Genomic DNA, 13537 nt, shown 5'->3' with positions numbered 1-13537 from the left:
GGGTTTAGGAGAGGTAGGTTGTGTTTGACTAATCTCGTCTTCTTTTATGACCAGGTGACCCTCCGGTGGATGCAGAAAAGGTCGTGGATATTGTGTGGACTTCAGCAAGGCCTTTGACACTGTCTCCCACAGCTCACGCCTGGAAAAGCTGGCAGCCCAGCTTGGACAGGAGCACTCTTTGCTGAGTTCAGAACTGGCTGGATGGCCGGGCCCAGAGAGTGGTGGTGAATGGAGCTGCATCCAGCTGGCAGCCAGACACCAGTGGTGTCCCTCAGGGCTCTGTGCTGGGGCCAGTTCTGTTCAATATTTTTACTGATGACATGGATGAGGGGATTGAGTCTTCCATCTGTAAATTTGCAGATGACACTAAGCTGGGAGCGTGTGTTGATCTGTTGGAAGGTAGGAGGGAGGGCTCTGCAGAGAGACTGGGAATGGTTGGATGGATGGGCAGAGTCCAGTAAGATGATGTTTACTGAGTGCTGAGTCCTGCATGAAGTCCCTCCAGTTGCAATGGGAGGACTGGGGACAAAACTTTTCACTTCTGGCTTCCCTTATAGTCAATGGAGTGATAGAGCAAGAGCCTTACCACAGGATCACCCATTCTATCCATTCTAATATAGATTTTTAAGAGAGATGGTATAAATTAGTGAGGGCTATCTGTCTCTACCAGGGAAGGACCTTAAGCAGCTAGCTCAGGATAAAACATCTAACTTGCATACAGCTCAGGTCAGTAAGATGAGCCATACACTTGCCATCTTTTAAATTTATTTTAATTCCCTATCTGTAAAATGAGGATGCTACAGCTTCCTTTTTTCTCACATCTATCTGAACCGTATGTAACTACTATGTTAGGCTGAATGGTGTTTTGCCTGGTGTCTAGAAAAAATGACAACGGACAACTTTTTGAGCTTTACTGGCTTCAGGCTACCACTATTAACAATGAGGGGATGAAATACAGAGCTTGTAGAGCAACTAAGTTTTGAGCATCCATACACAACCTAAAAAACTGACATAGAAGAGGCATGAAGGGAAAAATAAGGCAATGAATTTCCACAATTTCTCATTGTCTCAACCTTCTGAACAGCTGCCAACTTCAAACCTAAACTGGCATATTTCTTATTTTGCTGTTTAAACAGGAGATAATTATAGCTCATTGTTCCACAGCTTACTGTATAAAATGCTGAGCAGTACTTCTGTCTATTCTTCTTAGGCCTGAGGAACTTTAACTACCTTTAATTCTTGTGTTCCAGATAATCACTATTAAGCAGTTAAAAGTTCATTAAAAATGAGGCCAAACATAGATGAAAATGCCAACAAAAACATGTCCAAAAAGATAGATTAATAAAATGGTAGTGGCATTAGAAAGAGATTTTCTCAGACTATATTTTTAAACATATCTAAAGAACATTTTATATACTCCAATTATATTTGATGAAATTAACTTTCTTCAGCATAACTGTCCTAAGGATGTGGAATTTTAAAATGGAAATGATACTCTGAAGCAGCACCCAATGAGGACATCTTCTGCAAATATTCATATGTATATCTTTCATGACCTAGAGTTCAAATTTATCCACTGTTTTCCACACTATGAAAATAAGTTTTAACTATAATGCACAATTTAAATGAAGATGGGAAAAGCATGTTTGAGTTTCAGGCTGTACTTTTCCACAATTAGGAAGGCAATACTTCCCTAGGGTTTTCTATCTTTGGCTATGAAGGAAAATGGCTGAGTAGTATTTTTCAAATAATTTCTGTGATATTCCACAACATCAATAACTGAACAAAAGGAGGTTCCTTCTCTCATTCTTTTAATCCAAACTCCAAACTAAAAACCAGTAAAAGTCATAATTAGAAAGCATTCTTTAGATGTTCCTCTTTTTTTTCAACATTTGAAGTTCTCCAAATTGAAATGCTGCTCAGATCATCCCTTCTCTCAGCCTGAACTCTGCTAATGAGAAGGCCCTTGGCATTTTTTCTTCTTTGTGGATGGGTAGGGAACAGCCAGTGCTTTTCTTGCTAGCAGATAAACAGAATGGATGAATAGGGCACCACAATCTGGCCTAAATTAGGCCAGAGATTCATCACTGACAGATAGTATAAAGGTCAAATAATATCTTACCAGAAAATATCTAAAATAGTGAAGCGCACTTGGAAGCACAAGTTGAAAACATAATTCCTAGCCAGGTCACAGCAATCAAATCTGTTTTCCTAGATTTAAAACTACCTCTAAACCACTAAACAATTACTAGTAAGCTTTGTGTTGTGCAGCCCTGGTTGAAGAAGCGTAAGGAGCTGGCAGAGCCGGAGCTGGCAAACAGGCAGCAGGGCAGGATGCTGACCTGAACAAGGCAATAAAAGCATGCCAGTGTCAGCCAGTACACTGCACCAGGCCAGCTGGTTGTGCAAACAGACGTTTGCTAGAGCCTGAAATAATTGTTCAGACAGCAAAACAGGGCAGTTCTAGTAGAGATACAGGCTCAGTAACCATCCCCTCTGCTGGGCAGTGGCTGTCAGGAAAAGGATACAGATAACCAGCAATATGACTGAGAGGAACAGTTATGAGGGGAACAATTTTTTTAATTGGCCAGAGACACCAAATACCAAAATTGTTGTTGGCCCATTCCTAACAGTTACATTACTTGCAATGTAGTCCCATGAGAAGCTGATGGTCATTCAGAGATATAAAATGAGCCTCTTTGTTGGTTCATCTTATGCTGCGGGCTGATAAACATGAGAAAAATGTAAACATCTTATTAAAGATCTTATTAAAGAGAAAAATGTAAAGAACTTATTAAAGAATAAAACAATGTTTCTGCATTTGCTCCTTAAGTGCTGCAGAACTTGAGAAATAATGATCCAACTCCAAACTGCTGTGATCACATAAACCAAACCAGAAACCCAAGAAACCTAGTGAATGTGAAATGTCAAAGACTAGATAACCAGATTCATAAAAGTACATAAGATAGAAAAAAAAATTAGGCCAGATGTGGTCACCTTGATAACTTCAACAAAGGGCCTTTTCAGACTGGTTTTGAGTCAACCTAGTACCTTTTTCTTATTAAATAACTTCAATGATTTGTAGTCCTGTTTGTATGAAGTTTCCTCCTATTTTAATCTTCACAGGATCAGTAAAATGTTAGCTCAAGGATACTTTCCCTCTGAATCACAAGAGGCTTAGTCAACCTGTTCTGCATAAACATGTGAAAATACACAGATCAATTAATTTACAAAAGGCAGTACAGTATCTACCTTGCCCATTCCTTCCTGTCCTGAGATAGCAAAGATTAGAGATATGGGACATATTTATTATGTTTTTCCTATGCTTGAACAATCATATGAAAATGCAGTTCTGCTAAGTCTGTAGGCTAAGAATCAAGGGTACTCCAACTCCTTGTGTTCTGCCATCACAACAGATCTTTAAGATATGAAAGCAGATTAGGTCAGCAGATTTTCTTCCCCACATTTCTGAAAGAATGAGAATGCAGTGTGTAATGTGACACTGAAATAAAATGGATGGTTCCAAATCTGGCAAAGTGAACCAGTCCTTTTCCTTTTTAGGGCCTGAAATATTTAGACATACAGTAAGTTTCTTCTTTGATATTTTTGTATGGCACCTTCTGTCTGACAGGATCTTGGGGACAGGTGAGTGCTTTCACACACTGCTGAGAGCCTGAAGCTTCCCAGGTGGAGTTCTGGGGCCATGATCCAAGACAGCCATAAGGACTAACACACAGAGCTGAAGGAAGCAGCAGAAGAAACAGGCTGCTCTTAAATAGCACAGCACTAGCCAAGTACCAAAGATGTACCCTTGACTTAAAACAAGGCCTGTGACATCTTAAACAACCACAGCTTGTTGGTGGCCAAGCCGGCATTTCCAGTGCCACTGGAAATCTGATGCACATCATGTACCAATTAAAGAACAGCCTTTGGGCATCAGTGTCCCAAACTGTGCTGTCCAGACAGTCTCCTAGCACTGTCTGGTGGGGCAAACTGCACCTGCAATGTACCCAATTTGAACCAACCATTCAAAATGTGCATCTTCATCCTCCTTGTGCCTGGTCTCCCTGGCACCTGATCACCACCATGGCCAACAAATTCGATCACTCACTGGTGAATCAGACAGAGCAAAGGACTGACCTCCATCTGACAGTTATAAAAGCTCTTGTTCAAGGAAAAATATATATCAGACTGGATCTGAGCTTCTCTGGAGCAGCTGAAAGGAGATCTTATGTCTTCCCATTGTATCTATTCCATAGGAGGAAAAAACCTGCAGACCTTGAATGCAGCTGAAGCAGGCACAACTGTATCTCTGCCTGAACACTACATTGAATCCCTATTTTTACCCACAGTTACAGCTAAGATGACTGAATTACAAGGTCATGTATTTTGCTGAGGGCCATACCATGAGTCATTTGATTAAAACTCTGCCCTTCCTGGCTCACAGTCCTTTTCTCTACTCATTAGTACACACAATGTAATAAAATGTTGGACTATCCCCAGAACAGAGTCGTGCTTAGACCACTTCCTCTGTAGTTCACTAGCACAGACCTCAATTCCTGGCTTAGGCAACTTTCCAGCTCAACTATATGATGAAAATAACATTTTAAGTCAAATTTCAAGTGGGATAATGAGCAGCTACAGAGCTTCGAGATTGCTCTAAATTTAAACAAAATCACAAGAGGAATTTTAGAGAGTATTCAAGAGGATTAACAGAATAGAGGCTAAGCAAATGCATAGTGGACACTATTCACCCTTTCTATTATTCATCCTTACAAGGGCTCTTTGATGCCTTTAGTAACTTATGACCTTCCTCCTTCTTTATTTTTTTTTCCCACAATTTTTAGCAAAAAACCTTTAACCAACTCTCTAATCTAGGACAACTAAAAACTGAAAAGTTGGTAAAATTTACCAGCTGTTCTGACTGATGAGAAATCATTGATAACATGAGGTATTTTATTAAAGTTGCATTAACACTCTTCTAACACATTTTAAGGAAGGGTTCATTTTATAAACTCATAGGGTGTTGGAATGAAAGATGTGATCGTTCCCACGTAACCTCATAAATTCTCTTGCTAGTCCAGTTTTGAGTCTACGAGCTTCAGTAAAATTCTCATGAGAACACAGCATCCATCCATAAAAACTCCTGAACCCACCATGGGAATCAGCTGGTTTAGAAGGGTTCAGAGGTTCAAGCCTGTGGTTTATTTATTGAAATTTTCTCAGTAAATATATCATGGTATAATAGATAACAAGCACACTGTTTTGTGTTAGTTACATCCGTCTTTCATAATATACATGCACAGTAAGCTTCAAAAATAGGAAGAAAACTAAGTTACATTTAAATGTGACTGAGCCTTTTCTCAAAAAGAGTCTGAAATCATAAACAAGAGTGAGAATTTACTTCCTTATATTTCAAAACCACTCTCATCAAATGCAGCTAAGATGTTGCTCTATGCAAAGGCACAAAAAGGGAATTCACATCACCAGAGGTTTTGACAGACTGGGCTGAAGTTAGATGCTTCTAGTCCCAGAAGATGATGGTGACTTAGAGATAACAGTGGTAGAGCATTAGAAGCTGCAGAAGTACATTCCTTCACTGCAGTATTAGAAGTGTGAATCTGACCAGGAACACCACGTCCATGCTGGAAACACAAGCATTTCGTAGAGTCTGTGCTTGAAGATTCTGAACTAATTTTACCTCCTCCCTCTATAAAGCCTCCAAACCAACCCCTAAAAAAGTGTAAATTCCTTCCTTTCCTTGGAGACAGCAAACAACAGCAGGAATGCAATAGACAGCAGAAGCTTCTGTGAAGCAATATGATACCCAAGAATAGCTCAGAAACTCACTCAGGTGATGAATTTGATAGATAATTTGTGTCAGACTAATTATCCTAACACAGGATTCATGTAGTTAGTTCTACCTCAAAAGGTTTCTGAGGGAAGAAAAATACCACTAAAATCCAAATAGATTTTTTTCCTGTTGGAAACCAAAGCAAGTTGGTCTATAGTCTCTGGTGGTTGAGAAGAACACTTCCACCCTAAGAAAGAGTCAGTCTTCCAGTGATATTTTTTGGTAACTCATTTCAGGCCTTTAGAAGCAGGCTCTGGAGGTGGCAAGAACAGTGAGGTGACAAAGTCACCTTCCTCCCAGCTCTACAACCAGCTGCCAGCTTCCAACTCTGAAAATAAACAGGCAGATGGTCACAGCACTCTCTGTGGTCCAAATCATGCTGCTTCATGCAGGTGTGCAGAGCACTGCAGCCCCAGCACACTGCAGGGGTCAGGACTGCCAACATCACCATTACTCTAAGGTGTCAGGGATGAGCATGCTATAGGCAGTCTCTGCATTCTCCACTCTGCAACTCCTATATGCTGCACTCTTCTCCTGGCACTGCAGTATTAAGATGAAATGGGAGAGGAGGATGCTATGGGGAAAGGGTGGAATACCCTTGCACATTCCCTGCCTGGCCTCCCTGGGACACAAATACAGAGCCTTCATACTCAGCTGCTCTGTGCTCCATATTGCATTCCATACTCAGGGCCGCACTGCCTAACGCTGATGGAGTGTTTGCCTAGAAAGAGCACAAGGCAGTGCAGAAAATGAATCTTTAGTCTCTTCCCTCTGTAGTCTGTGTGCAATGCAGATCCTGCTCAGGAAAATGGGCTCCTTTCTGATTTCTGCCAACCATCTGCTGAAACGTAAATGTGTTTTACTTTCTATTCTATCAAACTCCAAGCAACTTCACAGGCTTCCTTCACTTACCATAACAGTACCTTGAATATGTGCAGAAAATTGGCTTAGCTTTGATAATAAAGTTCTGGCTTTGTATTTCAAAGTAGTGTACTTCAAATCCTGCTGGGAGTATATTTTTATTAAAATTTCTCTATATCTTTTCTTTCTCACCACGTGAGCTCAGCATATGTACAGTATTTGAATGCCTGGATCAGAAGGATTATTAACAAAAATATTCCAACAACTTTTCTTTTTTTTTTTCTAGAAGAAAGAAAACTTACTCTTTGTGTATGTCTGTGTACCTGACAAAGATGGTTTCCTTCACATTGACACACCCAATAAATGTTTAAATAAAATTCAACGGTTTGACATGTAAAATAAGAGTTACAAATCTTTATTAATTTCCTAATGTAACCAAGAGTTTGATCCCACAAGCAGTGTATACTATTATTTAGTGTTAACAGCTGTAGCTGCGCACATACAGGGAGTCTGCAGGCACCTTTACATATTTATACATCTTTTCTTTGGAATAGAGCTGGCCTTTCCATTTGCTAAATCATTTACACCATAGCGACAATGGGAAAGCAATGTAATACAGCAATGATTGACTTTTGCAAACTAGAAACCAGATCTAATTCCATTTTAGCCTGGTCAAATTTTAAGGTTTTAAGGGAAGCTTCTGCTTGGTCTAGCAATAACAGTAACTTGTAATTTACACGGCACGTCTTCTTAAAAATTCTCAAACTTACAAAGATTTACAGGAGTCACTTTTGTCAAGAGTGAACAGCAGAGAGGGGTGAAAAATAGGTTTGTGTGACATAAAGAGATGGGCAATGGAAATTAAAGACAACAGAGCAAGAGTAATGTATTCCCTTGAAAAATGTAGAGGATAATAGGTAGACACAATATAAATTCTAACACTGAATTATCCTTTAGCTCACAAAAAAATGTCAGGAGACTTTAAATACCTACAGATGGTCAGTGCCTCCATTTTCAATTACCTCTGACAGATGGCCCTTCCCTACGGCCCAGTGCCGATATGCCAAGAACACAGATTAGAGATTGACTCAGAGGCAAGAGCGGTGCCACATTTTGCAGCTGTATTTATAGACAGACCCAGAGTGTTCTTTGCCTCTGTATCTGCAATTCAAAAACACTGCATGAAGACATATTGAAACAATAGCAGTCACTTGGTTCTATTCCCTGTCCTGATTTACCACCATAAATCATACTGTAGGCTATTCATCAGCTGCATGAGGACCCCAGAACGTATCAGTATCCATTCTAGCAGCTAACAGCTCTGCATGTAGTTAATGCATTTCACTACCACTGCAACTCTCTTTCATTCCCAAAAGTTGAGGATTCTGTTACAGATCAAATCATCAGTTAAATTATTGGCCAGTAATCACAAAACCCAAGCCAACTGCTGACAAATCAAACCCACAACTGGCATTTATACTAAATTAATCATGTAGCACGTGGGTATTTGTTAGCACTTTACCACATTGTACACAATTTCCTGACTCCAGTTCCAGTTTCAATCATGGCTCTTCATTTTATGTAAAACATCTAAAAAATAAAATTATCCAAATGTCTTTATCACCTCAAAAAATGTAAACTGTGGGAGTGTGAAATGTAAATTCTTTACAATCCATTAAAGCTCTAGGTCCAGATGGTCTCTCTGCAATTTTTCCAATGATCCAATTTGCTGTTTCCATCCCATTTATGACGCCTTTATTGAGAATCATAATAGGTGTTCAAAACGCATTTAGTAAAGCAACTGTTAATTTTATTTTTGGATTTTGGAGCATGAAGGGAGTCTGAAAACAGATTTGCTTGCCCACTTATCATTACCATCTACTGAGTGGGATGCATCCAGAACACTAGTCACTCTGATTTGAACAGTGTTAGCCACATGGCTGCAGGCAGCTCAGCCATGCCCCTTGCTTCTCTCCCTGCTCCTGTGGCCCATGCACCTCCCAGGGAGGGCCCTTCCTCAGTATGGATCTGGCAGGGATGCACAGCATACCCTCAACAAATGGCATAGGTAAATGTCAGCCCTGAAGATAAAGACGTGAATTGAGTATCTGTGTGTGTCTGCAGATGAAACACACCCAACTGCCTGGCCAGCATTTGCCCAAACTGATCATGTTACAGAAGATGATCATCAACCAGATTAAACAGTTACTGGGGAATTACAAAAAGACTTGACATAAAGTAGGAGCTAGACTGAAAAAAAATTATCAAAGAAGTGTGAAAACTCGTAACAGGACAGACCTCAGAAGGCAAACAACTGTCTCAAGGGTGTGTGGCTCAGCCCATAACTTGAGGGAACTGCAGGGATCTGTAAAAAGATAGAGGATCCACATCTCCCACAGGAGACATGTAAACAGAGAAATCTACAATCTTTGGGAAGGGAGGTGTTTTTGTAACCCATACTGCCCATGAGTTGAGGGTGTACATACAACTCTGTGCATATGTGTGCCTGCGTGTTTCTGGGATTAGTTATAGAAGACTGTTTAGAAACCTCTAGCATGCTTTGCCTGTTTGTACTACTGATCTTGTTTCCATAGTTCACTGACTGCTGTATAATTACACTCTGCTAATAAAGCAATAAATTGCTTTCATTCATATTTATTTTAAACTATGTGAACTCAGCAGTTTTACCCCACAACCTGTAACAAGTTGCTGAAGCAACCAGAGATCTCTGTAGCACAAGGATTTCATGTTTTCTTCCAGAGCATTGATTGACACTGAATAAATTCATGTTTATTAAACTGTATCTAACTACAGGTGAGATCCCTTAAGTGCATGTAATATTTGTCTCAAAATAATTATTTTTAAGTAAGGCATTACACCTACGGTTTTTTCAGATGTCCTATTTCACACACGAGTTCATATGCAGGTGTTACATGGTTAGCATTTGTAACCAAACACACTTCAATCTGGGGATCAGTATTCGATGTTGGCACCATATTTTCCACCTTGAGTTATCTGTGAAAAAAATGAACTGGGCTGATTTGGATCTCTATTACCACAATCAGAACTGCAAAAATGGTTTTTGCATGTTGCACGGGTTCTCTAATCCTACAGGTTTTGGAAGATTTTTTTTGAAACATCAATTCAGAATTTCTTTTTTCTTTAAAACAGACAAATCTTTACAATTTTACCCATTTAACTGGCCTGGCCAATTCTCCTTCCTTCCATAGCTGTAATAATATACTCAAGTATTCCCTAAAGCACGTTTTGCTGTGCATGCCTGGGTATGCTAGTCAGTGCTAATTTGCTAAAATCCTGCTGCCCTGACTTTCCCAAACCACATCACTACAAACGTAGGCAGTTTGGTCCAAAGTGTGGACTCTGCAACAGCCTGACAGTCCTAAATATTACAAAGCATTGATGCATTACCAGTGACAGTAAACTCCTCGCACATCCTCAGAGTACAGATAAGGCACAAGCAGCCAAGCAATCAGAAAGGCTTAAACACTTACCAAACAATGAACTTTGAACAACTCGCTAAAGGAAACAAACATAAACACAAAAAAGGTCAATTTCTGCGATGAGAATGTAGCTGAATATCCCAGCCAAAGATAATTGTATTTCACAAAATTGCAAACCTCACATGAGAGTTTATAGTGGAAAAACACTGACAGGCCATTGTCTGTGGCACTGTATTCACAAGGCTGCAATTATAGCTTTACCATAATGAGTGTAACTCTGTGGTCAGAAAGACTGCAAGAATATGATATTTTCCATGGAATACTTCTCCCTTCATGGATGTTTGGCTTGAAACCTGGATTTTATGTTGCAGTGTTGTTGGCATTATCTCACACTTTCACATTTGTGGCTGATCTATGTAAGTACTTTAACTTGGCTTCTTCTTTTAGGTGTATAAATAAAAGTTACTTCATCTTTTCCATGTGTGAGTAATTGCACCCAACAGTAGACATGTAAACACTTTCTATCATTTGATGCTTATAATCTTCCCTTTGCACTCCCAGTGGTACTCCTTTGGGTATCATCAGCCACAAAAAAAAAAATGGAGACAGTTTTTTTCAGTTTCTTTTTTTCAAATTAAGTTACTGCTGTTATTAGGCAATGTCCCTAAGGTCTCACTGAGCTGTGCTTCTCCAGGCAGGCTTGGCAAGACACATCCTAACCCACGCTGCCTGATGACAACCACCATGAGATACCAGTCTCACCACCCACTGGGGGCTCCTCTAGCACATGTTGCTGGAAGGTTCCTGGCTCATCTGCACTGGAGGAGCACCAAAAAATCCCTCAGAGGAGACAAAAGATCTGGCTTCATAAGCAACCAAGCATGAAACACAGTACTTGTGTATCTATCTCTAAGTGTGGGAAGAGCTTAGGAAAGGGAAGGAAAACAACATCTGAACTCTTAAAAATGTTACTTCTGATAGATGTAAAAGATGGGTTGGTAATCATTACTTGAGGTTGCTGAGTAGTGGGTGGTCCTCCTTAGTGGATGTACCAACTCTAATGAGCTCTGATGAGAAAAAGGTCAGAGTCTCAATAGGAAAGTGCTGGAAAAAGAACGTTGCTTTGAGGGCCCAAGCCTGTTCACCACTTTTTCTCAGTAGTACATTTGTAAGCAATATTCCTGATGTTAATGTGATTATCTAAAGGCAGGAGTACTCATAAAAATAAGGGCTGGGATTCATGCCTAGTAATCTGTCTAATCTGGCACTCTCTCTCCTTCAGCTGCACTAAATATTTTCCAACAGATGACTCTCAAATAATATTTCCAAAATACACTGATATCCTGGGGGAAATTCTATCACAACTTACGAAATCTTTCCTGAGACATGAGTATTCATCAAGTTCTATGCAGACAAAGCAGAAAGATCTCAGGGGAAAGTGCAACATCAGGAGGGCTATAGTTCAGTCTAAGAGTCCCTATCTAAGCACTGATATTATGTGGACTGTCTTAAAAGTGCATGTTTCCTTAATACGGTACAAAGCAGAGTAAGTGACCTATGGTTCAGGTCCCACTGAAGTAAGAGAACCCTGAGGTATCATCTTCAAAAATTAAAATAAAAACTCCTACTAACATTGTATTTATCCTCACATTTCTGTAGACACAAAATCAGAGCCCTGAAAAGAACATAAAGGATGTCCTGGTGGGTTAGACCAACATCCAGCTATCCTCAGTATCCTTTCTTTAATAACATGAGATTCTATTTAAAGAGAACAAGCCAGGCATATAAATTTCCTTTATTCTCCTCCAGCATCCACAATCATTGTATTAGGGATGCTAGGGAGCATATCCCTACTAAATTCTTTTTGCATCTCTCTATGAATACGCAGTCCATTTAACTGTTTAGTCTCCTTTCCAGTGTGCTGACCCATTTGCTTCCAAAACCTCTGCCAGCAGTAAATTACACAACATCACTATATCTGCTACATTAAAAAATTATATTCCCTTTTATCTTTTCTAAACCAATTTCCTACTAGTTTCAACAACTGCCCCTACTTCTAGTTCTGGAGGATTTGGAAAACATCAGTCTTTATTCATTCTACCCACTGCCTTGATTTTATAAATCCTGATTACATCTGTTCTCTTCAAACTGAGGCGCATGCTGTGGGCAGCTTCACTTCCTTGTATTTGACCCCCGAGAGTATTGGATGTGGGTTTAATGTGGGGATGTGGGACTGTCCCTCCATCTTTCAGTCCCTTCTTCAATACACAAGCAAGGATCATTTCTAAGGATCAGATCTAAGACTACAGTTTCAGAACAAAAATGTCAGCAGTGAGCTACATTTTCTGATGATTTATCATCATGGCTCAGCACAGAGCTCACTGAACACATCAAGGAAGAGTCTGAGAATGGGGAATTCAGCAACTGAAATAAGTTATTGCAAAATCACAGCCTGAGCCACACTCTGTGCACCCCCTAAAAGCTAGGATCTCAGAGACCCACTCCATCTGGGAGGGATGTTGTATCTTACTTTTCCTTCTTTTTAGTGTGAGAATCATCTGTAGGATGCCTATGATGTGGATACTCCTGTTCACAAGCTTGCCCATACTGGACCTGAACAAAGTTCAGCCAGCTCATGCTCCTATCTTGGTCTATGGCCATGGGCAGGAGAGAAAGAGTTAGAACAGTGGGCATGAACTGATGTCTAGGAAAGAGTAAGGATAGGGCTTTCCCTTTATATATGAACTTTCATCCTAAAGCTTCCCTAGCCTCAAACTGTTTTTCAGATCAGGAAGGCACATACAGGTTTTAGATAATTCTTCAGGCACATACAGGTTTTAGATAATTCTTGGTGTATTTAGATAATTCTTTGAGGCACATACAGGTTTTAGATAATTCTTGTTGTATCTGGTATATCTTGGAGAGGGCAAGTGCCTCTGTGTCTCTGTCCTTTAGTGAGTTGTTGTCTGAAAAACTTATCTCTCAGTATGTGCAGGTGAAAACAGACCCCTCTGTACAAGCACATAGTGGTGAGAGGTATCAGAGATCTGCTGTCTTATCATAGGACAACAAATACTAGGAAAAGGGTCTGAAAATATACACACACACAAAAATCCCTTCCTTGACCCAAGAAAATTTCATCCTCATGAGTTATTTTCAATCAGCTGAAAACACCAAATAAGGACTAATAAGCCACTTCAAATAACTTTGAAATCCCTTAGAGTTTCACTCTGACTTCATGAACTACTTTAAAATCCACATGCTTACTGTAAAGATGGAAAACTTGGGATATATCAGTAGCAGAGAACAGATAGTGGTCCTAATCTGGATTTAGTTAGACCAAGGATTCCTGAGATACTGA

The sequence above is a fragment of the Haemorhous mexicanus genome, chromosome 3, assembly GCF_027477595.1.
Source record: "Haemorhous mexicanus isolate bHaeMex1 chromosome 3, bHaeMex1.pri, whole genome shotgun sequence".
NCBI lineage: Eukaryota > Metazoa > Chordata > Aves > Passeriformes > Fringillidae > Haemorhous > Haemorhous mexicanus.
The sequence above is the reverse complement of the archived record's forward strand: the minus strand, read 5'-3'. Positions refer to the sequence as shown.